The 27,382-nt window shown below is 36.5% G+C and overlaps 1 long non-coding RNA gene across 2 annotated transcripts in view; it reads left to right on the top strand.

Annotated features, from left to right (window-relative positions):
• Positions 1 to 21,714, top strand: part of LOC116665364 — a 49,894-nt gene extending 28,180 nt beyond the window's left edge. The window contains exons 2-5 of one of the 2 annotated variants that reach the window (XR_004321954.1): positions 6,874 to 6,997; positions 7,894 to 7,963; positions 14,818 to 14,972; positions 20,217 to 21,714. This is a non-coding gene — a long non-coding RNA (uncharacterized LOC116665364). The remainder of the gene's footprint in view (positions 1 to 6,873; positions 6,998 to 7,893; positions 7,964 to 14,817; positions 14,973 to 20,216) is intronic. The other variant, XR_004321953.1, reaches the window with a different exon arrangement.
• Positions 21,715 to 27,382: the final 5,668 nt, after the last annotated feature.

Raw genomic sequence — 27,382 nt, 5'->3', positions numbered from 1 at the left:
TGCTCAGAGATGTTAAGTGATTACCCAATGTTTCACAGTAACCTTCATGGGACTGTTGGATCACAGAGGAATCAATGCCATAAAAGCGGTATTGTTAACATATATTCAAGAAAGTAACTTATGTATATTATGTCAGGCATGTGGAATCTGAAAATACATTATTTCTATACTTAAATTTCTCAATTATCTTTCTCTGCCTGCAGTAAATTTAAGGTCATCCTTCAAGCATTCATTTACTGGAGTCAAAAGTTTGATTCTTGGTCTCACAAAGGAGCCAGTTTTTCTAAGTATGAATTTCCTATTGATATTCATTCATAAGAAAAGAAGAACACTGTTAGCATTTAAGGGATGTTTAAAAAAAAAAAAAGATTATTTTTCTCAGACCAGAGCATAATGTTCGAGGCAATCCTACCAAAGAAGCACTTGTTCCTTGTTCTTTCTGTGCTATTTTTTCCCCCTAAGTGAAAAAATAAAACTCAAGGCCTGCTGACTCATTTCATAGTGTTCTCTCATATCCTGGTATTGATCGACTTAAAAAATAATAATTACTTCCAGGTACCCTTTGTTGACTATATTCTGTGTGTCAGGTTTTTGTCTGTTTTGTTTTAAGCTGCTCTATTCCTCATACAAGTCTGTGGGGTAGGTGGTATCAGCCACCCATTCTCACCTTGGCAATAACGAGTGAGATAACTGAACACGGAGAGATTCCCCAGGAAGGGAGAAAACCTGGATCTGAGCCCAGGATTCAAAAGCTCATGATTCCAAATCCTAAGCAACCTGCTACAGCTGACAGAATAGATTTTAGTATCATTTTTTTCACATGTTAAGGATTAAAAGAAAAAAAAACTTGAAAGTTCTATCAAGGGTAGATTGGTTGGAAGTTATGGCCATCAGTTTGGAAGTCTTCCTCCAGGCAGTCAGCGACAGGATACATACAGTGCTGCTTTGCACCAACCCAGATTTCATGTCTTCAACCTTAGAACCCGGCACACCTTTTCTCCCACCCTATTCCTCTTACCCTCATTAGCCTACATTTTCATGTATCATCTACTCGTTCTCCACCATGTGTTGTTTACCCTTTATTTGTTTTTCTCCTGTTGTAAAATAAACTTCTATTATGCACATATGTTTATATCCATGCGTATACATGAGGGAGTGAATGTGAATATAGACTGTGTTCGAGAGGGTGTTACAAAAGTTATTTTTGTTTGGCTTTATTTTGTTTGTTTTCAAAAGTAAAATTCCAGGGTTGGTTGCCACCCCTGTTCTAGATGATGGGAGAGGGTATCTCTTGTGCTGCCTTAAGAGGAACACAAGCAGTGATTGAATAACAAAGGAGAGAAACTGAGCAGTAGGCAGGGGTAAAGGGTTGCATAGGGGAGACTTTAAGAGTCCAGAAGAGAAAAAGATGAAAGTGGAATCAGATTTTCCATGAGCAACTCTTGGTGTTTGATGTCACCACTTATTTTCAGTATGACTTAACTCCTCTATAAAATTTCCTTCAGCTTGCCACTGTCATTTTATTTAAGAGAGAGTCTTCTAACCAATGGCTGTTGTTTACACATACATTTTCTCGTGGAGAATCTTACTGCTTCCATTGCCACCACCTTTGATCTTACCTCTAGGAAATCTGCCACGATACCTCTGATCATATTAGAGCAGCAATCACTTTCTTCCCCAACAGAGCTGACATTTTATCAGATTGTCCCTTATACCTGCAGAGTTCAGAACACTTTTTATTAAACATAGCATCTTTCAAATTTAATTGCAATAGAAACATAGAATCACGATGACATTTTACCGTGTTGAAATAGGGAAAACTTACAAATCTTATACTACACTCTTGAATCAAAGTTGTGTAGAGTAGTGAGAAGAGCATCAACTTTTGAATCAACCAAGTGACCTTGGATTTCAGTCCTACTCAGGAAACTAGGAAAAGCCACTTAACTTTCCTGATCTCATTTTGTCCAACAATAAAATGATATAATAGCAACAACTCTCTTAGCAGGTTGTGAGGATTCAAGATGAACTGCCTAGCACTCTACCAAGCACAGACTAGTGGCTTAATAAATAAAAACTATTATTGTTTAGTTATTTGATTCACATAGCAGTCATGTAAAGGGGAAAGGCAGATGTTTCCTTTTCAGCATTTTTCCACCAGTCACGTAACTCTTCTCCTCACAGCTCTATGGAATTAATTACTCATACCCTCACCCTTTCTCTGAGCCATACAGCACTGGATTTATCACCTTGCATTGGAATTTTTTGTATACATGCTTGGCTGCCTTTTTGAGACTATGAGCTTTTCAAGAAGAGGGCACACATTGTTAGCATGGCCTTTTCAGTGACTAAAGCTGTGCTAGAACATATTTATGATAGTTCATTTTATGTGTCAACTTGACTGGGCCACAGGGTGCCCAGGCTTTTAGCCAAACATTATTCTGTATGTGTCTGTAGGAAGTGTTTCTGCATGACCTTAATATCTGACTCTATAGACTAAGTAAAGCAGATTTCCCTCCCTAATGTGGGTGGGCCTCACCCCATCAGGTGAAGACCAGACTAGAAGAAAAGGGCTGAGTGAGAAGAAATTTATCCTGCCTGATTGTTAGACCTGGGACATTGGTCTGTCTCAGCCTTCAGACTTCAACTGAAACATTAGCTGTTTTTAGATCTTTTCCCTGCCTGCTTCACCTTGGACCTTACACCATCAATTCACATGGTTCTCAGGCTGTTGGACTCAAACTTGAACTGCAAACTGGCTTTCCTGGGTCTCTAGCTTGTAAACTGCACATCTTGGGACTTCTCAGCCTCTCTAATTGCATGAGCCAATTCCTTACAATAAATTTCTTTATATATAAACACATATATTCTATTGGTTCTGTTTCTCTGGAGAACCCTGACTAATGCAATATTAAACTGTTTAATTTATATTTGGTGAACCAGTGTGATCTCTCAGAATGGAAAAGCATTATAACAACACATCAATTTTTCTTTGGCCTTATTGCTTTTGATTTTTAACGTTTCAAATGTCCCCAAATAAAAATTTCCCCAAATCTCATTGTCAAACTGACTTAAAAGAACAAAATCTCTCCTCAGTTTATGAGTTCTCTAAGAGGAACAACTCTTGATAGATTTTAAACATTCACCTCAGAAGACTAGGTTTAGGTTTCAAGTTGAATTTCAGCCTTTGATCCTCAAATCAATTTCTGATGGAGAAATCACAGCTCTGGTTTTGACTGGAGGAGGCTAAAACATTGAAACAACTTTTTTTTTTTGACATTAAACAGCTGTTTTTAAAGATTCCATGATTTCATTGTAAGTGAATAAAACACATGTGGATTAAATTTTCTTAAAATGCACAGGTTTGAAAAATTAAGGGACCTGGTCTGGGTTTGACTGGGAAGGTTTGCAACTCTGTGCCGGTCTCTTTCTTCGATGTCTTTGCCTGAAAGTCTTCTTCTTGCAAACAGCTTTGTCCTCATGAAGTTAACACATAGAAGAGTGATCTCAAGAATGTGAAAGATGCTGAAAGTCAGCCCTGGGACAAGTTGTTTCTGAAATTTAATGAACCCCAAATCAGTCACTACGCACAACTTTTGAATGTGTCCTTCTGAGAACTGCATATTACCAAAAAATACCAGGCATTTCCAAAATTACTTTAAAATTGCCATTTTAAATACTCTATCATTGAAGTTTGGATCTTTATTCCTAACTCTAATATTTCTAGATTTATGAACTGGCTGAGCCTTTATTTGGGGAGTAGTTGTTTTCCTTTGTTAGAAAGAAACTAGGCAGTTTTCTTTCACGCATAAGATACTTCCTAGCAGAGAAAAAAATACAGTTGCCAAGTTCCAGAAAAAGTAGTGAATAGGTGCATTCAAATAGGCTTCTCTGAAATAGTTATATTATTGCAAGAATTGGGAACTCTGATTTTGAAAAACAGAGGGTTCACTTGGTCTTGAGTTTGGAGGCCAGATTCACATTGCAAACATTTAGTGTACACTTTTTCTCATTGTTATTTCCATTTTAAACTGAAGGTCTCTGTTTATGAAAGTGTGATTGTTAAATATGAGGAGTTTTTACTTGGGTGGGGCATGGGTATCTACCACATTTCATTTAAGGTCTCAAAAATTAGTAAAAGCGAAAAAGAATCTATGTCATTGCTGAGTTGGTGAAAGGTCACATGGCATAACTGGAAGATCTGGAGGGTCCCAGGCAAGCTCCATGTCCATGCAAGCTTACCACAAGACCACTGCGGTCTGCTCTCTGCACAGACATCCTGTGGTTTGCTGAGTCAATAATTGAAGCTCCCAAATCTTCTTTCCCAACAAAATAATATGAGCCTTAAGAAAATTGTACTGACTTTGTTATGTAAAGAGTGAGACAGAAAAAGAGAATCCTTGGAAGAGGAATGCATTATTAGACTTATCAAAGCACTGCCATCAACAACAATTATTAAGTACCCACTATGTGCAAGGCAACATACTAGGCCTGTTGGATACACAGTATAAGATGTAACCCATACCTGTACTCCCACCTCTCCCTCTCTCTCACCTCAACTGTGTTCCCACTACTTTGAATACCTTTTAAGAATATGAGGGAATAAATGAATATTTATTGAATGAATTAATTATGAATTAGTTTACAGGCACAGACTCAGCTACCAAATGATGGTGACGGTGTTAGAGAAAGAGTGAAGAAAGGAAATTAACAATTCTTGGAACTTTATTATGTTCCAAGTCTTATGCTTGGCATTCTGCTTACTTTATTTCATTTCACCCTTACACTAAACCTGTGAAGCAGACGTTATTGTTTCTGTTTTAAAGATGAGGGAATTGAGGTTCAGAGAGGTTAAGAAACTTGCTTAAGGTCACATAGCTAGTAAACGATAGAATTGGGACTTGAAGAATTTGGCTCCAATACTGACAGGACTTGTTGAGTGATTACATGTGTGTAAGAGTCTGGGAAGGGGTGGGGATAACTGACCATACACTACTACAAAGGATTGGGAAACATGAAGAAGGAACATTTGGGGATTGGAGAAGGAGTAAATATGAATTCAAGTTGAGTTTTTAATGTAATTATTTGCATATGAGTCTGGAATTGCGATGAAAGTTTTGAGATGAAGACAAGTACCTGGGATTAGAATTGCTATGGTCTTGCTGTGATGTTTATAATTAACTTTAAAACACTTCCACATCTACAGTGTGATATTCTATGTAGAATAGTTAGGTTATGAACCAGATTCTGCTCATCTCTAATCAAACATGCATAGTCCAAGAAGAGTAGCTGACCATCCACCCAAGAACCCCATTATGCTCAGTGAAATAAGCCAGAGAGAGAAAGACAAATACTGTATGATCTCATTTATATGTGAAATCTAATAAAGTCGAACTCATAGAAACAGACAGTAGAATGGTGGTTGCCAGGGTCTGAGAGGAGAGAGAAAGGGGAAGATGGTGCTCGAAGAGTACAAACTTCCAGATCTAAGAGGAATAAGTCCTGAGGATCTAATGTACAGCATGGTGTTTATGGTTAATAATGCTGCATTGTTTACTTGAAAGTTGCTAAGAGAGTAGATCTTAAGTGTTCTCATCACATACATACACCAAAAAATGATAACTGTAAGGAAAAGGATGTGTTAATTAACTTGATTGTGGTAATCACTTTACAATCACATGTTTATCAAATCATCATCTTGTACACCTTAAATATATGCAATTTTATTTGTCATTTATGCCTCAATAAAGCTGAAAAAAAAAAAAACCCACATTCCAGAGTCATCTCCTTTGAGTACAAGCACTTTGGTCATCTGGGTCTCCATCAAAACCAATCCTTTGCTCATTAGCATAGTAATTGTCAGAAATGGGTTTTCCTCTGTGAAATGAGTGACTTTTAAATTATTTCAATGAAATGTACTTTCAATGAAAGTAAAGGTATTAACTACATGTGGATTGGATAAAATATTTGAGAAATATTCCCTACTCATTCCTATACATGTAACAGAAACCTGCAAGGCCAGTAGCCTGGACTCTTAGTGATGTCATAGGCAAGTATAAACCATGACTCTGGAAGGATTCTGATTGTCAGATGCTGATGGTAGAGGTGACAGAACCACTGCCTCTGGACTTTAGGTATTTCCTCAGACTTATAGAGCAGATAGCACAAATTATTTGGTGATTACTTTCTAATAAATATTTAGATAATAAATATTTTATACATGTAGCAAAATTTGCTCAGAGACTTGCTAGTGATAGTGATTATTATTGTTACCTGGTAATGATAGTGGGGTGTAGCTAGTTTCTACCACCATTCTCAAAATCTCTTCTTTGGCCACCATTATTTGCCACAAAGAACCTAAAGGTTGTGTTCAGGTCAGCTCACAGCAAGAGTTGTCCACATCTAGTTAGGAGTTGAGGGCATTCAGGAAGAGTATGAAGGAGGAGAAGACCGCAGGACAGATACCTGATGATGGTCAGTATTTAGAAATGCTGGAGAAAGCAGAGTCCATAAAGGGATCAAAATGTAATCAAAGTCAGGGAAGTATCAAAAGCAGGTTGTCACCAAAACCCAAGGACTTAAAAGTTTTAAGGAAAGGATGATGAACAGTTTCAAATGCTTAAGAAAAGTCTAGTAACACCCAGACTGAAAACAAAAGTGTTGATTTAACCACGAGTACTTCACTGATGAATCAATGGGAGCTGAGCCAAGGTGAAGGGCAGATGGAAGGACTGAAGACAGATTTCAGTGCATTGAATGGTAAATAGAAACAAATAATATGACTTGAGAAGTTTGGCTCTGAAAAGAAGAAGGGGTCAAGTACATGAAGCATACACAATAGAAGTGGCTGTTAACTCGCATTTTTCTTTTAAGATCAGAGAATCTTGAATATGAGTTGAAGATGCATTTAAATGAGAAGCTAACGCCTGAAGCAAGAACGGAAAGCAGAAAGAAGATAGCTCAAGAGGACAGGAAGGGGAAACAATCAAAACTACAGGTAAGATTGGGCTGGGGTGCAGTTGTGGGTTCTTTCTGATGTCAGCTTCACTCAAGGAGGAAAAGAGAGGTGTAGGGGGCGAGGCTAAGGGAAGTTTGCCGTGATAAAAGGAAGAGAAGGGAACGAGAAAGCCCAAGAATTGTAATACTGATTTGGGAAACTGGCTATGGCAAAGCACTTCTTGGGAAAGTTGGATTCTACCTGCCTTTGACTCATTACACTGATTCTGCCCTTTAAAAGAACTGAGACTGACCACAATTGATTATTGATTATTGATTACTGATAAGGATATCATGGAGATAACTCATAGAGAATATGGGAACTGCCTAAAAGGTCCTCCATTAGCTTGCCCAAGCAGCCAGTACCAACTAAAGGCAAATATTCATGAGTTACTTAGCTTGTGTCTTTCCAAACTGATAGAAAGTCCAACAGTTATAAGCTCATTGTTTACAGCAATATAAGACCTACTAAACTGGGTTTATACCTTGACACAATGATATAGCTTAATTCCTGTAAAACTAATGTACAGAAAAACTTTGCATTTAAATCCATCAAAAAGCCATTTCTATATGTTGCATAAAATAATAAACTCTTATTATTTTTGATCTGAAGAGAATTCAGGAATATCCAGATCAAATCTCTCTTCATGTTTTATTTTTCATTCATCATCATAAAATGAAGTGCTTCTTTAAAAAAAGAAAGTACGTGTGTGCTGTTTTGGAATATATGAAGAATGATCTACAATGTTATTAATCGATGGTCTAAAATAGGCTTCTGTGTTTGGGACATCTATAGAATATATAAAAGATACTGGGGAAAGGATTTGAATGTGCTTTTTATATTTATTTCTGTGGAATGTTGCTGTTAACGCTTTCAAACCTTCTTCTCCCTCCAAGGAGAGAGGCGCTGTGTCCGTAGCTGTTACTGAGCATCCTGTTTACAGCTGGTCTCCTTATAAACCTGGAGGTATTGTCCTTCCCACATCACAGTGGCAGACACGTGTGCAGGCACTAACATCCTGTGTAGATCTGAGTTTCCAAAATCACAGCGCTGTGTTCTATGACTAAGTGGGAGAATTCTCTCACAGAAGTTCAAACAATGGGCCATCACACCTTTTTGAAGTTCACACAAATCTCTTTGGTTTTCAAAGACTTTCCCAATAAAGGAACAATAGAGGCTAGGATTTTCACACAATCGTTTTGGTTTTTAGATGCGGACAAATCCAAGAGCTGTTCTTTCATAAATTAACATGTATGCCATTTAAGAGCCTTAGATGGAGATTTGAAGAAAATGCAAAAAAAAAAAGGAGGGGCAATGATCTAATTTTATCATTCTTCATTTTCATCAAGCCAAATTGTAGAAATCCCTTTGCTCATTTCAGAGGAGGACAAGAGGAGAGGATATAAATCTCTTTGAAAATTTTTCCTAATACACATGTCAGAAATATCTCCAAATGCTGCCTTACTGGATGCACAGACATCCTCAGATTCCCTACACTGACTTAAATGTAAGGATCATTTATCCCCAAAGCATGCTTTTGGCATGGAAAGAAAAAAAGCAATTAACGCCTTCAGTAAATTACAACTTAATTAGAAAAGAGTTTGGGCTTCATAAGTCTGGAGACTAAGTGAAGTTGTGACGCCAACTCTGATTAGAAGTGTTACAGAACATCTCTCCCTAGTCTGCACAAAGCCCAGTTGCAGTGCCTCCCACTCAACATCGCTCCCAGTTATAAAAGAAGCTGCTGACCTGCAATGAGAGGAAATAAGTCATCGTTACTCTATCTAAAATTAAAGTACCTATTCTTGCTTTACAGTTTATCAGATGTTTGGTCCGGATGCTGATTGTTTTAAAAGTCTGTCTAAACATAGTGTATTTCCTAAAGGAATATTCGCAAACTAAACTCTTGCTTCTAGTGACAACATCCTAAATTTTATTAGCACAGCTAAGATAAATGAGTAAACAAACGTGACTAGTCAGTATGCAGAATTCCCAGGAAAGCTAAACTCATGCCAGAATATAATTTATGTTTTTTACTGTAAATTATTAATTATCAGCTATAAGAAAAATTTACCTAGTGCTAAATATTTGGAAATGAGAAACATTAACCTTCCATTTGTGCACATAAAGTCATTAACTGCCTTTTGTTCTAGTTCCCGATAAAATTATTTTCTAGTTCCTGATAAAATCTAGCCACGAACAAAAACTAATGAACTTGATCAAACAAATAAATAGCAGAACCTTGTCCCCTCTCACTTCTTATACATACTTGGGATTTGGTTTTCTAGTGAAAAACTACTTTTCCTGATGGAAACTTGTGTAAGCCACAGTATTTATTTTTTCAAGATTGTTTTTATGCTGTAAATTGAAAAGGAATCCACTTTTCTAGATTGAAGTTTTTCCCTTTGGGGATTACAGCAGCTTTGCTCTAATTTTTTTTTCTTTTTCTTTTTAAGTTCCCCATACTTTCAGCCTCCTCCTGAATAAAGAATAATTATTTGGCTGAAATTTTTTTCAGCAAATGACTGAAAAATCTTTTGAAGAAGCTCAAAATAGCACAGGAAATACTGAAGGGTTATGGCTCTGATCTTACAGTTATTTAGACTTACGGAAGAAAATTTTAAAAATCAAATGTGTGTTGTGAGGGCTCTTAAGATATTTTTAATGAAATAGAGACTATTCGTTGCAGCAGGTAAACACACCATTCTGGAGTGTGTTTTAGTAAACTGGAGAAGGACTTTAATAACATAGATCAGTAAAGCACCATTTAGTATCTTGGAGTTGTCTTAAGGAACTGCTTTTTTTCAAAGCGTCAATTGTGCAATGCCGTTGAGTCATTTAGGAAATTATGAGCCTGAATCCTGTAAAATGCCACCAGATCCAATAAATATTATGCTTTCCTTCTTCATCTCTTTCAACACATCTGCATGCTTCGTGGTTTGAGGGTCATCCAGCTGCCTTATGAGTAACCATTGTGATCTTCCCTATAATTGATTTTAGTTTTCCTCTTTTCAGTTAATTAGTAATTCATGCAGAATTTTGGTCTTTTTGCTTATACTACACAATCTGATGAGGCAATGATCATGCAACCTACAATTTAAGAGCACGGCCTTTTCATTCAATTAGTTCAGCTGCAAAATAAGCGACAAGTAGCTACAAGAGTTAACTGAAGACAGAAGACCATCTTTTTTGTAGAAAAGTAATAAATAGTTTCTAGTATGACTTTTGAGGTGTCATTAATAGTTGGCAAAGGCCATACAAACAGTATCATATAAGGAAGCCAAATGTTTTTTAAATGTTTAAAAATTATTAGGACTCATACCGTGAGAAAAAGAGCCCAAAATGTTAGGCAAGAAGAGTAAAATGTCGATAGAAATGCTAACACATAATTCTTGAACCACTTGGAAAGTACATGTGAGTAGTTTATGTCTGAAGTCTTTTTTTTAAAATTAACTAGATTTTAGGTTAAGTTATAACACTGAAAAAAAAAACAATCAGGAAGATCAGTTTTAATATATTTTATTTTCTTTGATTCATTAATAATAATATTGATATTTGACACTAGGCTCCAAGTCCTTCATCTAGACTTTAGAAATATTGCTAATAGGCAAAAAGTTGATTCTTACACACGCCATTAGGTCATCAGTGCAGAAAGTGATTATTAAATATCTGTTGTGTGTGCTGCACTAAATGCCTTAGAAATTGTGTACAAAGGAATTAAACAAAAGATACTGTTCTTCCTTGGAAAAATTTCTAAATTATTTGGCATGAAAGAGTGAGTGGCTTTCATTGTCTCTTCCTCTCCTGGCAATTTCTTAAATGCTGCTCACATTTGCTTCCCTTTTGCTCAGCATCTTCTGTGGACATCAGTAACCTATCTCAGCAAGTCCAAGATCCAGGGCTCCAACATATCACACATAAAGCAGTGTGTCCAAAATCTCTATTTTTGGTCTCCAACCTTTGTTCAAGCTTCACGGTTGTCTCGTCCTCTGCTTTATGGATAGATCCAAGCCTGAAGGACAGCAAGTTGATGGATCTTCTCTGTCCCTTCCAACCTATTTTTTTCTACTTTCCCTAAGCCCATTAGTGACTCAAAAAACCAGGAAATTTAGAGTCCTTCCCACCCATATCACATGAGTAAGATCTCTAGTCTCCCTCCAAATATCTTTCTACTGCAAGTACCAGGGACCTAGAGCAATTTTCATCAACTTTCATTTAAATCGCGTGGGTAGCCTAACTGGTCTCCCTGCCTCTAGGATCTCCTGCCTCCCTCCAACCTAAACGCATCCTCTGAGTTATTTTTCTAAAATTCAGATATGATCACTCATGCACCGCCCAGGGTTAGAAGCCTTTTAGGGCTCCCATATGCCTACACAGCAAATTTCAAGATCTTTATCTTGCTGTAAAGCCTCTTTCTTGCTTAGCAACAGCATGTACTTCCAACCATTTGCCAGTTTTCTCTTTTCTCACAAGCTATACCTATTTCTGCCTCAGAATCTCAATTTTTGGAGCACAGTAGAATTACCTGTGGAGCTTTATAAAACGCAGATTGTAAAATTCCTGAACCAAAATCGTTTTAGTAGAGCTTGGGAATCACTCATTCTCACTATTAATCTGTCCCGGAATACTTAGCCCCCACCCTTCTTGTCCTTTAAGATCTTGTTCTAGTAATTTCTACTCTTGTTAGCAAATTTCCACTTGTCCTTTAAGATCTTGCTCTAGTAATTTCTACTCAAGGTCTTTTCCAACCACCCCACAGAAGAGAAATCACTTCTTAGTCATTGTGCCTGTGGGACTTGAAATATTATTCAAGAACATAGGTTTATCAATTATTTGTGTTAAAACTATATCCCTAATTCCCCTTTCTGTTTTGACTCCCCATAGTATTTATCATCATCTGACATATTATGTTATTTTACTTATTTATTTCTTTATGTCTGTCTCTACCCTCTTGAATGCATGCTCCAGTTATCAGATGTTTTTCCAACTCTTTAAAAAAAGGAAAAAAATCAAAGAAAAAAATTGTTGTAGTTTTTTATTGAGGTATAGTCGATTTGCAATATTATATTATTTTCACATATACAACACAGTGGTTCAAATCATTCATAGATTATGCTACATTTCTAGTTATTTTAAAATATTACCTATATTCCCTGTGCTGCGCAATATATCCTTATAACTTACTTATATTATACATAATATTTTGTACCTCCGATGCTAAAAATGTTTTAAGGATTGTACGATGAACCCTCTTCTACTCCCCACCGAGAATTGCTGATTGTTAACATACTTCAATTATTTGCTTTATCTATCTGGAAAAAGATACAAATAAATACTTTAAAATTTTATAAAATAAATACAGATAATACTCTCTAATTATAGGCAATTGTCTCACAAATACACTGCTTGATCACAAAGGGGATCTCATAAAAGATTTTTAAAATAGTTTGAAAAACATTCCTGAATTATGTGACAGTATGTTGTATATATTTTGACACTTCTCTTCTAAACATGTCATCAAGCATATCTTAAGAATAAAGTATTTTTTATAACCACAGTAATTATCACAACTAGAAAATTAATAATCATCCCCTCATTTTGGATACTATCCAATCCATTATAAAATTTCCTGGATTTTCAGTAGTTACGCTTTCTGTATGTTTTCTTCACTGCTGTATTTCCAACAGTCCAAACAGTGACTGACACATAGTAAACCTTTAATTAATAATTTTCAAACGGATGAATGCATCCCTGATTGAAATGAGTTTCTTCAAGGTAGAAGCTTTGTCTTATTCACCCTTTTATCCTAAGTTTCTAACATGGTAACTGGAACATGATTAGAGCTTTATTGAATGTTTGTAAAATTAATTGAAAAGAAGGACAAATTGCATCAAGTATAGTTTTGAGAGTTGAAGTGACATAGAATTAAGGCACAATCAGAGAGAAAATAATTCAGGAAAAAAATAAAGAAAGCTAATGTGTCTGAAGAAGAAAGTTTGGCTCCAAGTCTTAGAGGAAATGGTGTCGCTCCACATGGCACAGAGGAAATCTCTGTTCCACAGATACAGATAATCTTTTCTGACCTTAGGAAGTTATCTCACAAATATAAGATCTTGATTACAAAGGAAAACCTATAAGAGATTAAGAAAAAAAAAAGGCTTAATGTCTGTCAGCACTGTTGAAGAAAAAGACTCAAGAACATGCCATAAGATGAGGAAATTATGGCAACATTTTCAGAATACTTTGTATCAGACTATAAAGCATAACATAAAATTAAAATACTCTGTCTATTTTAGTTTTGTTTTCTTAATTGATTTCTTCATAATATCTAGTTATATCAATTTGCTTTCTCCTGGTATTAAAGACTTTGGCCTGAACTGGGAGGCAAAAAATCAAGGATCTAGCTCTGGTCCTCCTTGCAAAAAGCTGGGTCTTCTGTCATTGCTGTTCTGGGTCTTGTTTTCTCCTTTAAAATAAAAAAGCTAAATTAGAATGAGTTATAAACTGTTAGTAGTTAGTAACCTTTCTATACTTTTTAAAACGATGCTTACTGTTGAAATTCGAAATATGAAGACATGGGTGAAATGCCTCACCCCACCCTGACCCTCAACACTCCAGTCCCACCCTGATGACACTCAAGCTCCCAGGTTCTTGTATGTCTTTTGGGGGATATTCTATGCATAAATATTAAATCTATATATGAAATTAGTATATAGATATATATTATATGAAGTAAATATAGCATTTATTCATATTTTATTTTTTATGAATGGGGCTTATATTATTCACACTGCTCTGAGCTCCCTGCATTTAACAATTAATGATATATCCTAGAAATCCTATCAGTACATAGCAGCCCATCTTCTCTCACAGCCGCATGGTAATTCGTTGTGTGGGGGTACAATCACTTATTTAACCAGCCCCCTATTAGTAGACATTTAAGTTGTTTCAATCTTTTATAATTACAGAAAATACTTCAAAGATTAAATATGTGTACAAGTTACCTACACAAGTGTGTTTGTAGAAAAGAGCTCAGAAATGAAATGGTTGGATCAAAGAACATGTGCATTTGTCATTTTTATAGATCTCGCCCAATTGAAGCTCTGACAATTTACATTCTCAGTAACAATATACAAAAAAGTGTAAGAGCTGACACTTCCTCACACTTATACCCATTGAGTATATCATGAATATTTCACTATTTGAAATCTGGTAAATAAAACATGACATCTCAGTGTCATGTTAATTTTCATTTCATTTCTAATAAATAAGTTTTCTCTAAACACACATATATGTGAACCTTTTCTTTTCTTCTATAAACCATGTGTTCCTATCCTTTGAATAATGCTTCTGTCAGGATGCTGTTGACTTTCAAATTATTTTAGACACTTTTTATATATTTAGAAAATTAATAATTTGAGTTCCAAACATTTTTCTGTAGATTGTAATTGTCTTTAGACTTTGTGTATAGTGGGTCCTACCTTATGCAAACTTATCAATATATCTTTAATATCTTCTTGGTTTTATGTCACACTTAGAAAGGTCTTCCTCCGCCCAAGACTATTTTGAAAACTCTGTCTTGATTTCTTCTATAATAAAGTTTCACATAATTTAGACAAAACTCTTTCCTTGGATATAATGTTGTTAGCAATGGGTTCCTGTCTTTATACAGCCCCCATTTTCAAATTAGGGATGGGTTGAAGCACAAAGCGGATGTTAAAGCTGGGAAGGGAATGCTGGGCATGTCTGTCTATGGAAGTATTCTCTGCTGCTAATCTCCTCAGTGGGAGCTGACAAAATAGACACCTCTTTTTCTCCAGAGTCCTGGGATTGCTGCTGCCAACCATAGGCCAAGACTGTCAAATCCATGCAGACTTCATACTCTACGTCAGAATGCATTCTTGATGTTTCATGACTTGAAATGTTGAAAGAAAGAATCTGTAACATACTACAGAAAAACTCCACCATTAAACAAGTGAGATCGAAATTCAGTTGTTTAAAATGAGGGATTGTATTACTGTGAGGTTAGTGAAATGACCAGAACACAAACAAGCCACTGTGACCAGGGGGCCAAAAGTTCTGTGATCACCAGCTGTGCTGTCTACACACCTTCTTGGCTGAGATTGTGTACTTAAATGGCAGTCATTCATGCGCTCTTAAATATTGATGGGGAAGAATCATCGTAGCATCTTATACATATCTACATATCTACTTGAGACCCAGGGCTGTACATTACTTCTCTAATACAGTGCTTTTAATATAATAGAACTCAAGAAATGTTCAATAATGAATCAATAATACTGTGACCTCAATTGGCACGTACAGTGCTTACCTCCCTTACCCATCATCTTAAGCCGCATCAAGAATCTCTATTTATACAACTTAAAATTCAGCAAAATGGATTAGAGCCAATAGACAGTGAAGACAATTGCTCATAGAGAAGTTCTTTGGTTATGGACCAGTTACTTCCCAATATATCTTCCTACATTTGAAAAAATGGAACTGAATTTGTTCTATATTTAAAGAAAGATGTCAAACCATGGACCTGTTTATTCAAAGTGGAGTGAATTTCATCAGACCTTATTTTCCAACAAATGAAGTATTTATAATCACAGAATTTCTTTGGCCTAATTTTCTTTAAAGATTTTTTAAATATATAAGGGCATTTATTTTAAAATAAGGTCATTCTTAACCATTGATGAAACAATCTCCCCACCGCTACATATGATTTTAGATTTATTATAAAAAATTTCTCTCCCTAGAATACTTTTTCATTCAGCTCACTGAATCCCAAAGTCCAATTTGACACATTCTTTTGACTAAAGATTACTTTTATTTTTCAAAACGGAAAACCTTTGGAAAATAACTTACATTATCAAATAATCAACAAATTTATAGATCATCTGCTTTAACCAAAAGCTTTGAAGATTAAATTTATTGGACTCTTCCCATTGAGTCTTTGGTTATCTGAGTCTTAAGAAAGAAAAATTGAGCAGCATGTTGAGAGAAAGGGATTGGGAAGGGGGAGACTGAAGACATGAAAGTTTTCTTATCCCACCTATTTGCTCATAGCTGTCATGCTTTTTAGCCCTATTGACCAAGCACTATATTGATGTAATGTCCAAAGCATGTTGTTTAACCTTCAAAACCCTCTAAAACCAATAAATAGTTTTATTTAAGTTAATAGGTATTTACTCAATCCCTGCTAAGTGCTGGGCACTTCCCTAGGGGCTTGGTTTACAGCAGTAAAGCGAACAGACAAAAACCCCTGTCCTTTGGAGCTTATATTGTACCAGAAAAAAGTCAAGTAATAAACAGTAATCATTATAAATATGTAAATCTTATCTTTTTTTTTTTAAGAGAGTGATGAGTATTATGGAAAAATTGAGCAGTTTAAGGAGAGGATCAAGAGTGCTGGGAGAGGGGCAGGGTGCAATTTTAAACGAGATGACCACGGTAAGCCACACTGAGTTTGTAATATAGCAAATCTCAAACGTTTAAGTGTGAAAGAAGTTGGCCGTAAGACTATCTGGAGAAAAGAATATTCTTAGTGAAATGAACCACTAGTGCAAAGGCACTAAGATGGGGACAGGTCTGGTTCAAGTAGCACAGAATGGTTAGTGGGCCTGGAGATGAGAGCAAGGAGAAAAGCAGAGAAAGGAGTGAGGTCAGAGGGGTGAGGGAAGTGGCCTTGGAGAAATCGGCTTTTACTGTGAGTGAGGCGTAAAGCCATTGGAAGTCATTAAGCAGGGGACGGATATGGTCTGGCTTATAGACTATGCTGACTCTGTATCAGGAAAAAAACTGCAGGGAGGCAAGGTTAATAGAAGGGAGGCCAGTCAGGAAACTTGCAATAATCCAGGTGAAGGTAATGGGTTTCGGGCTGGGGCAGAACCACAGGACGTAGTAAGAAATGATCAGATCTATTCTGAAGATAGAGCCAACAGGATGGGCTGGTGGATCAGATGTGGGATATGAGATAAAAATCAAGAAAAAGGTTGACTCCAGAAATGTAGGGCTGGAAGCATCATCAAATGACAGGGGGAAGGCTGCAGGTAGAGTAGCCTATGAAGAGATGTCCAGAAGCTCCATTTTGGACATGTGAAGCTTGAGGTCCTCGTTAGCCATCCAAGTGGAGGTTTTCAGTAGGCAATGTGGTAGACAAGTCTGAAGTTCAGAAGAGAGATCTGGGCTAAAGACAAAAATTTGGGAGTCCATGGCATATACTTAGAATTTAGAGCCACAAGCCTGATTGAAATCACTAAGGGAAGGAATGTATATGGAGGAGAAGAAAAAGAACCTAACTTTTAACTCTGGCACCTCAACATGGAGAGTTTAGGGAGAAAAGGACAAGCCAGTAAGAGGAAACCAAGAAGCAGCAACCAGTGGCATGGGAGGGAAACCAGGAGAGTGTGGTGTCCCTCAAGCTAAGAGAAAAATAGTGTATGGAGAAGGAACTCCGCCAAATGCAGCTGACATCTTAAGTCAAATGAGTCCCGAGAACTGACCACATATGCATTTAGCAGCATGAATGCTACTGGTGACCACAGCAAGAATGGATGGCAGAATGGGGGCAAAGCCTTGATGGGAAGGAGTTTAGGAGGTAGAAACAGATAGTGAGCATTTTAAGTAACTATTTCAAAGAAATAGATTGAAACATTAAGTCTATTTTACAAAGATCCAAAGTGGGTTCGTACTTGCTCAAATTCACATATTTGTATCCAATACAGGTAGGACCAAAAACCAGGCTTTTGAATTCAGAATTTGCTCCCTTCACCACTGTTTTATACTATCTGGGATCTGCCCTGTTCACAGATACAGTAATTCAGAGAAGGAAGAAACATGAACTAAAAACGACCATTTATCTCTTGCCTTCTGTGTTTTACCACCAAGAATGCAGACTAGTTTTCTTCAAACCTTCCACAGCGTATATTCCCCTCTAACTTTCTAATGCCACCTTTTGTATGGCCGTGTTATTACCTTACTTAAGTAACCATTATCCTCACTCATCTGAGATCCTCCTCTTTAAAAAACAATCAGACAAGAAAGAAAACACAGCAACTTCTTTTGTTTACCGCTATGTCCCATTGCCACATTCAACAGTGTCCACATCCCTGAATCTCTATGTTATTTCCCTGTTACCTAGAATCAATGACCTTCAGTCCTTCTCCTCTCCCAGCAGATTCTGTCTGTAAAAGCTACAATAAATCCACCACCAATTCTGGCTAAGAGGTTATCATACCTCCTAGAGTCAGAAAATAGTGAAGGGTCCAAATGAACTTAACTACAAAACAGAAACAGACACACAAACATAGAGAACAAACTTATGGTTACCAGGGGGTAAAGAGGGTGGGAAGAAATAAATCAGGATTTTGAAATTTGCATCTCTTGAGGAGTGATGGAAATGTTAGCTATCTTGATTGTGGTGGAGGTTTCATGGTGTACACATCTATCAAAATTCATCTAATTGTACATCTGAAATATATATAGTTTATTATACAGGAATTATACCACAATAAAAGTGTTAAAAAAAAAACCCAGAAAATAGTGAAGGATCTTCGTGTGCATGTGTATGGTTAGGAGTGGAGGAAGTGAGAGACAAGAACAACTCAAGCTGGAGAGAAAACTTCAGAGTAAATTAGATTTCTAGTAACATCCCTAGCAGTGTTGGTAGTAAATTAATCCAAGGGTAGAAAAAAGCAATATGGTCCATAGCATGACAAAGAGAGAAACTGGAAAGTAGAATTTCATGCCAAAAGGCTGGCAGAACACACAAAGGGAGGGAGGGAGGGAGGGAGTATGATAGCCTTAGACGTGGGCCAATCGGACGGCAGGGAAGGCGATGAGAACGCACCCGAGAGAACAGATGACTTGGCATGAGGCTCCCTGCTTTTACTTCTCTCCTCATGGCGCATCTTCAAGTGTCTTGTTTGTTCCATTAAGTACTCTTCCTCATACTGGAAATGCAGTCATAGTGACAAGCTCAATATAAACAGAGCCTCTAATGTTACAGTGCACTCTGTTCTGGGTCACTGGAAGCACTGATTTCTTCACAGGTGCATTTGACCTTTAGCGACATGACAGTCCTAATAATGTTCCTCTTTGTAACACACTGGTCTGTTCATGATGGATTTATGCGTTTTTCAGCCTGCTTTGCATACACTGAGCCCTTCCATGTGTATTGCTGGCCTTATCTCAATGAAAGCTCATGACTCATGATCTGAGCCTTTGAGTCATTCTCTGAAGTTATGTGAATTAGCCTTAATTTGGCACTTTTCAGTTATCAGTATAAGCTTTGCCTGCTGAGATCTTTGTTTTGTTTTTCCTTCCCAGCACTTGGAACTCCCTTAATTGATAGTTGATAACTTCCACAGTGTGCATTTTACATGAAGGAGTGAAAGCTGGCTCAAAGACAAGCAAAAAGAACATAACAAATTGGCGCTGAATAGAAACTGTATTGTGAAAGACATTAATACTGAGAAAAGCAGAGATTTTGTAGATAAAGTTTCTTGTTTGCTTCATTGTAAACCAATTGAACTTGGTCCTCTAATTGTAGATCACAAATGAAGATGACAACCCTGGAGAACTTGATAGAAATTGGAGGGGCAGATGGGTGGGGGATGTCTTGTCCGTTCACGAATCTGAGATTAAATTATTATACCAGAAAGGGAGACGTGGATTAGATAAGAGACTAGGATGCAAGCAACAAGTGCTTCTACCATAGCCTGGTGCTGCAGCAGAAAAATAATCTGAGGTGTTAACATCATTTTATACCCTGACATTGTCTGTTATTTAAAAGGCTGTGTGAACTAATAGCATCTGAGAACCTGAGAAACATGCCTAGAACCAAACTATCTGGTTTGGGAAACATGCGGACAAAAGTCTGAGAAATTCATTTATATTTTAGAACAGGTAGGGAGGAGAACTTATTTAATTGTTAAAGTGTTTAGAAGGAGAATCTTGAAAGTCTGCCTAGCATTTCCTCTTTTTCTGTTGTTTTTCTTTATTGCTATACTCCTATTTAATCTTCACTGGTTTTCTGTGGTCATTTTTTTCAGTAAAGAAAGTTTAAATTCTTTGCTAAATGTTTCACATAGATTTTCAGACTTTTAAATAAGGAATTCTTTACATCCTGAGATGAATTGAGAATTGTACAGACTCTTATTCATACAGAATTAATTTTTCTTTGACGTTAAAACATAGTATATTTCTTTTCCAGAAAACTCATCAACTTTTGGTCTATATCAGTATATTAATAAAAATCAAAGGGCCAAATATTATTTATCATCCAGGATAAAGCCCATCTGTGATTCCATGCTTCCTATATACTACAAATGTGAGTAATTCAGAAGCTGATCATTCTTGAAGAGATATACATTATGTTCCACTTTAATTAATATAGATCTTTTCTTTGTTCCTTCTTCTCTTTACTTTTCCTTTGAAAAATACTCGTGAGTCTCAGCTATTGTCCAGGTACTATGATGGATGTTGCAGATGGAGCTGTAACCAAGAAAACCCGATGCATTCCTTGCTCTCATGGACCTTAACATCTGGGGAGATGGCCGGTTATTGAAGAAATCCTCATACAATCCCAATTGTCAGCATTAGATATTAAAGTATAAGGAGATATACATTAACTTGTGAGTCAAGCTTCCCTAAGGAAAGAAACTAAAGAGTAAGAAAAATAAAGTCATACGTAAATGAGGAGATTTGAGGCGCAGGTACATTCCAAGCTGAAGTTCGGTATAGTGGTCAGGATCAGATCGTGAACACACATGAACTGTTCAGTCCCCCACTGAACCCAAGCCTGGAGATGCACAAAAGTGAAAAAGGAATTTTGATTGATCCCAGAATCTACATCAAAGACTATGAAAAGCGTTTGGAGAACCAGAACGTAGGTCAGGTCCCACAGAACCTGGAGGAATGCTTTCTAGTTCTCTACTTTCCTCTCATCACATTTTACTGGCCAGCTCAGTGTCTACTCTGCCAGAGTGGGTTCAAGGAGTGGACAGAAAACATAAGTTCCAGTCCAGTGCAGAAGGACCAAGGCTTTCCATCACTGAGCCCATACTGGGTAACCACAGGGAAAGGCAGCCCCCGGAAAAAAGCAATGCTTGGAGCAGCTTGGGGGAAGCAGGTTACAAAAGACAATGCAGGGGCTCTTCTCTTTTTGTGGCCACCCACCCGCAATACACACTTTATCTTTACCAAGAGGAGTGCCAGCTAAGATTGGAGCTGTCATCCGTCCCTTCAGTTATATGTCACCAGAGAGAAAGGTGGCTGTTCCACAAATATGAAGGCACAGGAAAAAATAAAGAGACGTCTGAGGAAAGTGCAAGATCTATGAAAGACTCAACCCTGAGAAAGCAAAATTAACGCACCTGATTAAAATACACAAAATATCCCTATCAAGAATAAAGAGAGAATATTTTAAAAATCAAACAGTATGAAAGATGTCATTAGAATTATTAAGCAGGAAAAAATATAGTATTGAAATTAAGGACTTAATTTCTTAAAGCGATTGAGAAAAAATATCAACAATGATTTCAGAAAACTTCACAAGTGACCTCTGATTAATACCGAGATTCTTGTAGAAAATGAAAGTAATTTTTACTATTAAATCATTGACTCTGTATTATAAAGTTCCTCAAATCTTTCTTTATGACATCCTTTAGCAGAAAGAAAACAAACAGGTGATTCTCTACAAAAAAAAAAAAGTTTTTTTCATAAGTAGCATAAATAGCATAGAAATACATACTTACAAAGTGAATTTCAGCACAGACGTTTGTAGAGGAAAAGGTGTCTCCTCAACATCACTCCTGACAGTTTGCTTTTCTTTTCCTAACATAGAGAACACGAGGTTATTCTGTAGCCTGCTTTTTTCATATAAAATAAATATTTTGAATATACATATATTTCCATATCTGTACTTATAACTCATCTTTTTTTTTCTTGATTTTCAACTTTATTTTAAAAGTGATTACGTATGCTCACTACAAAAAATTAAACACCACACAAATATATATGGAGCAAAGTAAAAATCCTCTTTCATCCATCTGTCCCTTTATCCTTTTATTCATTTACATACACACGGAAAAGAATATCTTTATATGTATTTATTTATTTTTTTTTTAATTTCCAGTGCTATGAATTCAAGCACTGAAAAACAGAGATAGAAAAAGAGGCTTCCACTCAGGTAGTTAATGAGAGACGAATACATTGGTTTCCATTCCTCACTGGTACATACACGTGAACTCTTCTGTTACAGCTTGAATATAAATGGAATCAGACTATATACGCGACCTCCATGGTTTATTTTTCACTGGATAACATTTCTTGGCAACCATCCCAGGTTAGCATATGGAACTAACTTATAGTATTAATGAGTGGGAAGTCTCAGTTTTACCATTCTAGCCCAGATAGCATCTTAAGTCTTTTACCAAAACTATCTGGAATTCTATGAGATTGAACCTTATTCTAAAGATAAAACCACATGTTTGCTATAAAGATTTTTCTGTATGAACAGTGATAATACACAAACATCTGTCTAGAATAAACAGTAGCAAACCATATATAGTATTTGAGTTTTCTTTTCATTTCTGTTTGTGGAGTTTAGTAATATCACTGATGTTTCCCATCCTCTGGGCAGCTCTTGGCTTTTGCAGAATTGTACATGAAAAACTGGAGTGAATTATGATGAGTATCAAGTAATTATTCATCTAAATAATTTTCTACCAAAAAATGGAAGGGCATATTTAGGGGGTTTTCACAAACACAAAGGAGACAGATAGGGTAACTTTTTAACTTTAAGAATCACTGCAATTCAAAATAGTTTACTTTCTTCTCATTGTTTTCATTGAAATAGTCTGGCTTTTCTTTTCTGGGTTATGTCTCTGGTTTGGTTTAACTATATTAATAATAACTTACTGGTTGGTAAGGAAAAAATACTATTTTTCCAGAATTTTTACTATTATACTCAGGAAACTTTACAGAATCGTTGGAAAATTCTATAGAGATATAAAATTATTTCCGTTTGGTTCTTCAAATCCAAGTCTGTATTTTTCTTTTTAATACTGGGCATTAAACAAGCTAACATTTTTGTTAGATTTATTAAACTCTTATTTTAAAAAATCAAAAATTTTACAAAGAATCTTTTTCAATGACTATTTTTCTTTAATTACTTTATATTTGAAAATATGAGATCAAAGAGAAAAAATATGAAAAAGAACATAAAAGAAAAAGACAGAGCAATAAGGAGTTTCATTTGCAGTTCAGTGTGAATAGTATCCAGTAAAAGACAAGAAATAGTGCTTCCAACTTACAATTGATTAAATAAACAGTAGTTAAATTAATCAAAGCTTCATGTTGCCATTATTCAAAACAAAATAATTACCCCTCCCTCTTTGTTCCAATCGGTTATTTTTGTGTTGTTTCTGCTGCTAAATCTGGATATTTATGGAGAAAGAATATCTTAGTTCCTTTAGTGTCCCTGCAGTAGGCTACACAGGGCACCTCATTAGTTTTGTTTTTTTTTTTTTTTGCTCAACACAAACTTGTTGAATTAATAAAGTAGGACATTCAGAGTTTTTCCTGAGCATTATCCTCAGACTGGGGCAAGAAAAAAAACATGATTTTATTTTGAAATGTTTCTCCCCAGGGTGGTAAAAAGATTTGTGATTCCTCTAATCCTTTCTGCATATCATGTCCCACTTGACATAAATTCATTCTCATCTTGCCATTGGGGTCACCAAAGTCTCTGTTTTAGGATCTCAAAAAAAAAAAAAAAAAATACTGACAGCCTAACTCTAACTAGACTCCTTTATGTCAAGCTTGCCTTTGGAATATTATGTAATTATAGTAATAACTTACAAAACACCATTTTATACTTCACAAGACTTTATGGTATAAAGCATATATGTTATTTTATTTAATCTTTATAACAATATTGTAGTATTCCTGCTGTTATGAGACAATATGAAAAACTTGAAAGCAAGGTAGAAGGATGATTACATGTGCGTTCAGTGTGACAGTGGAGCATTGCTTAATAGGTTCACCTTTAAATTATTGAAATCTCTAGATCAATGAATCTTCTTTTGACATACTCTTTATTACCAGAGTCCAAACTCTACAATGTTACATGTTACTTTGTGAATCTGGTAGAGATGAAAATAATTTCTGTCTGGTTGAAATGATAACCAAATGATATGGTTTTAATGCCCTTTAGGGTATTATCCAAGTTTGTGTTTAAGCTAGAAATCCAACATTTTTTGTTCAGTGCATAGCAATGCTCAGTTCCTCAAGTGTCTTTGGTATCAGTTTACCCTCCCACTTCCCTAACTGATGAGATAAATGAATCTCTGTCATATACTTACTCTTTATTTGTATAATACCCATTTTTTAATGTTCTTGAAAAATTATTCTTTGATATTATCATGCTCATTCTCAATTAGCTTCCTTGGATAAATCATGATGAAAGAAGCATAGAAGAGCTAATATTTACAAAAATAAAATAGGGACACATTAAAATAGCCCAGCCATAACGATCACTTGAATCAGTGCGTCCTAACTATTCATTCTTGGAGGACAACCGCTCATAGGTCTCAAAGTTCTGTAAAAACCAAAAGCGAAACTGTCCAGCATTTGCCTATGGGAAAACACACAAATAGTACCAGACTCTACTAATAGGAAAGTTGGGGTTGAGGGGAGGGAGATATGAATTATGCCAACCATACAGAGCCATCATTCCGTTTTTCTTATACAAGTTTAAAACGAAACCCATATGACATACGGGCACTTCAGGATAAAGACAAAGAAATGACTAACTATTTATGAAACAAAGACATCAACAATTTCTTTAAATAGTCATCAGATTAAAAGCAAAACCCAACTCTGGTGTGAACAAGGTCACTTCACTTAGTACCTTTGTTCTGTTTTTGGCTGTTGCCTTTTACACTAACCCAGGAAGGTTTTTTTTAAGGCCTCACAAATTTCTTTTTATCAGTGGAGAAAATCAATGTAAGAAACCCCTCAGCGGAGTCCCCCTGCATCTCTTTGGCCAGAACTGGATTATGCATCTACTCATAAAACAGTATCTGCGATGGATTATCTTCTGTCAATTGTGATTCATCACCTGGAGCTGGAGCTGGAGCCACCACTCCTCAAGGATCGGGTTGTGCTAAGAAAAGTAGATACCTGAACAAAATTAGAGTCTGACTTGAAAGGAGAAAGAAGAGAAGGGCTGTTGAGTAAGCGTTCAATGGCCACACCACACAATAGTCCTTATTCTTTTTACTTCGGCTCTCTGGCCACAGCTAAATCACTCAAGGCTGGAAGCTCCATCCAAGCTTAGATAATAGGGACTTATCTCTAGGATCTTTGAACTCAGAACCAGAGAGTGACATTGTTTGATAACAGAGATAGTACTGATGAAAAAAAATCCAAGTGGAAAGGTGAAGAGGGGGAGGCTTGGCAATAACTCATGAATGATGACAGTTGCCCCTCAAATCCTCATGCAACGTTCCCCTTCCATTGGGTCAATAATATAATCCAATAAATGCTTCTTTGTCAAAGCTGGGTTGCTTGGGGCTTTTGCTACTTGGACACAAAGAGGTCTTGGATAATAAAGCAGTGCCTCTGGTGATCTTCTCTGCTCCTTTGTAGTACCCATTACCCATTTCCCCTCTTCTCTTAAAACAGTACCCTGTGATGACAGTTGATTTCCTTAGTCCACTCACAGCTCTGGGGATGGGGTCTGATTGTCCTTAGCTAATCAGTACATCTCGTTCCCTTGGCCATAGTTCGGATTGGTTCAGAGAGGAGCCTGTGACCCTGAGTCAATGTGAGTTAGACTCAGGACTTCAGCTAGCTTTGGGAGCAGAAAGATTTGCAATGACATGACTTAAATTCTGATCAAGCCAGCCCTAAGCCAGCTGCAGTATCTCAGTTTGAATCTCAATCCAGCTACTTAACTTCACTGTGCTTCAGTTTCTGCATCTCTGAAATGGAGATGCACTACCGTCTTCAAAGAGTTTTTGTGAGTATTAACGAATTAATCCATGCAAAGCAATTAAACCAGTGCCTCACACATACTTAGTGTTCAATAGATGCTACCTATTACTACTGTTAATCTCTAGATAGTCAGTGATTGAGTGAATAAATATTCTTTTTCACTTGAGCCAGTTTTTATTGGAATTTCTGCCTCACGTAACCAAAAACTTCTATACTGTGTAGATCACATAAATAGAAGGGGGATTACTCTCTTTTCTCCCATCTAAGGCTGCATACATATGTCCTCCATGTCATGCTACCCAGAGGAAAGAGCATGGCTTATAAGGAAAAGGCAAAATACATTCACATGTAATTAAACCCATCATTTTTTTTTTCTGCATGGTGCTCCAGTCCCTCCCCTAGTAACGGTGCCAGAGCTGTGTGCACCATACTGGACACTGGCCCTCAGAATTGCCTGGAAGCCCCATTAAAATACAGGTTACTGGATCCTATCCTCTGGGGGTTTGAATCAGCAAATCTTGAGTGGTGCCCGTTAAGCTATATTTACAACAAGTACCTAGGTAACGCTGTTGCTGCTGAACTCCATCCACATTTTAAGAACCACTGTTCTAAAGCATGGAATCCTACCTGGAGAGTGTGATAGAAGCATAAAAATGCCTGTCTCCTCTGGCATTCAGAGTAAATAAACCATAGAGTAGCTTGCTGAAGATGAAAGGATTGTCAGAATTAGTAGCCCTGCCAGATCATCATCATGTATCAGGTTTGCTCTGTTAGAATTTGATTAAACCATCTTTTCTGGTTCTTCCTATTTATTTGTGTCTCCCCTAAAGGAAATATAAAATCAGTGAGATAAATGCATATGCTGTTATAGTCCATTGAGTGAGTAGAGGTCATGAAAGCTATTAAGATACAGTAGGAAACTGATTGGTTAGGACAAGTTATATACTTGAATGCAAATGTCCCATAACAAAGCCAAAATTAATCTATGTGTATATACTAAAAGTGGAAGAAAGTTATTAACTATGTTGAACTGAGATTTATTCTCTGGCTTCTGAGAGTGATAATTAGTTCCTTGCAATTACTACATAAGTAGTATTTGAAAAAGTTACACAAGTTAATGGGATATTTTAAGAGGGTGCTAGTGATAAAAAGTTCTCAAAAACTCATAAAAATAAGCAACAGCTCATAAATCACAGGAAAATATACATAGAGTGTATCAAACAGAATAATTTGAGATACTTTTGTTACTGAAATGTCCTTTTTTCTAACTCTCCCTTTAAGACATGTAAATTAAAAATCTTTTGACCCATTGCAAAATTTTCAAAATAGCCAAAGTGGTCAGTTCATACAGATCACATTAAGTTCATAAACATCTTC

This window comes from Camelus ferus, chromosome 8 (assembly GCF_009834535.1).
Source record: "Camelus ferus isolate YT-003-E chromosome 8, BCGSAC_Cfer_1.0, whole genome shotgun sequence".
NCBI classification, from domain to species: Eukaryota; Metazoa; Chordata; class Mammalia; order Artiodactyla; family Camelidae; genus Camelus; species Camelus ferus.
The sequence above is the reverse complement of the archived record's forward strand: the minus strand, read 5'-3'. Positions and strand labels throughout refer to the sequence as shown.